Raw genomic sequence first — 2,009 nt, forward strand, 5'->3', positions numbered from 1 at the left:
CCCCCCTACGCCGGAAACGGAAATCCGTCCGGCCCGGCCCGGCCCCGCCCCCGCGCCCCCGCCCGGCCAAGCGGCAGGCCAAGCGGCAGGCCAAGCGGCAGGCCAAGCGGCAGGCCAAGCGGCAGGCCAGGCGGCGACGGCGCGGCGCTGGGGACAAACCACCGCCGACCGCCGCTTTGCCTTCGCCTGGGCCCCGTTCCCGCCCTCGGCCGGCCGGAGGAGCGCGCGCGGAGGTCACGTGGGAGCGGCGCGTGCCGTCCTCGCCTCGCTCATTCAGTCGGGTTTAGTGAGCGCGTGCTGTGGCCGCCTTCTCATCCATCCATCCATCCATCCATCCATCCATCCATCCATCCATCCATCCATCCATCCATCCATCCATCCATCCATCCATCTTTCGTGAGCTCTTGAGCTCTTACTGTGAGCAAAGCACTGTACTCAGCACTTGGAGAGTACAATTTATCAACTGATAGAGACAATCCCTGCCCACAACAGGCTCACAGTCTAGAAGAGGGGAGACAGACAACAAAACAAGTACACAGGCATCAGTCGCATCATTATAAAGAAATTGAATTATAGATCTATATGTGTCATTAATAAAATAAATAAAATAAACACAATGATGACATTTGGTGAGCACTTACTATGTGCCGAGCACTGTTCTAAGCGCTGGGGGAGAAGCAGCGTGGCTCAGTGGAAAGAGGCCGGGCTTAGGAGTCAGATCATGGGTTCTAATCCCGGCTCCACCACTTGTCAGCTGTGTGACTGTGGGCAAGTGACTTCACTTCACTGGGCCTCAGTTCCCTCATCTTTAAAATGGGGATTTACTGTGAGCCTCACCTGGGACAACCGGATTACCCTGTATCTACCAGCGCTTAGAACAGTGCTCTGCACATAGTAAGCGCTTAACAAATACCAACATTATTTTTATTATTACAAGGTCATCAGGTTGTCCCACGTGGGGCTCCCAGTCTTCATCCCCATTTTACAGATAAGGGAACCAAGGCCCAGAGAAGTGACTTGCCCAAAGTCACACAGCCGACAAGTGGCCGAGCCGGCATTAGAATCCACGACCTCTGACTCCCAAGCCCCTGCTCTTTCCACTAAGCCACGCTGCTTAGTATAAATATACACAAGTGCCACGGGGTGGGGAAGGGGGTAGAGCAGAGTGAGGGAGTCGGGGCGATGGGGAGGGAAGGAGGAACAGAGGAAAAGGGGGGCTCAATCTGGGAAGGCCTCCTGGAGGAGGTGAGCTTTCAGGAGGGCTTTGAAGAGGGAAGTGTCCTAGTTTGGCAGATGTGAGGAGGGATGGCATTGTGGGGAAGCAGCGTGGCTCAGTAGAAAAAGCCTGGGCTTCGGAGTCAGAGGTCATGGTTCGATTCCCAGCTCTGCCACTTGTCAGCTGGGTGACTGTGGGCAAGTCACTTAACTTCTCTGTGCCTCAGTTACCTCATCTGTAAAATGGGGATTCACTGTGAGCCTCACGTGGGACAAGCTGATGACCCTGTATCTCTCCCAGCACTTAGAACAGTGCTCTGCACACAGTAAGCACTTAACAAATACCAACATTATTTTTATTCCAGGCCAGAGGTAGGACGTGGACCGGGGGTCGGCATCTTCTTCGAGCCTCTCAGGGCCTCTAGCCTGGGCCTTGTTCCTCCCCCCTTTTCCAGTCCACTCTCATTGTCATCATTCATTCATTGAATTGAGAAGCAGCATGGCTTAGTGGAAAGAACACGGGCTTGGGAGTCAGAGGACCTGGGTTCTAATCCCTGGCTCTGCCACTTGTCTGCTGTGTGACCTTGGGCAAGTCACTTCACTTCTCTGTGCCTCAGTTACCTCATTTGTAAAATGGGGATTAAGACTGTGAGCCCCCTGTGGGATAACCTGATTAACTTGTGTCTACCCCAGTGCTTAGAACAGTGCTTGGCACATAGTGAGTGCTTAACAATATACCACAATTATTATGCTTTAATTCATTCGATCATATTTATTGAGCATTCCTGTGTGCA

The sequence above is a fragment of the Ornithorhynchus anatinus genome, chromosome 3 (assembly GCF_004115215.2).
Source record: "Ornithorhynchus anatinus isolate Pmale09 chromosome 3, mOrnAna1.pri.v4, whole genome shotgun sequence".
Lineage (NCBI taxonomy): Eukaryota > Metazoa > Chordata > Mammalia > Monotremata > Ornithorhynchidae > Ornithorhynchus > Ornithorhynchus anatinus.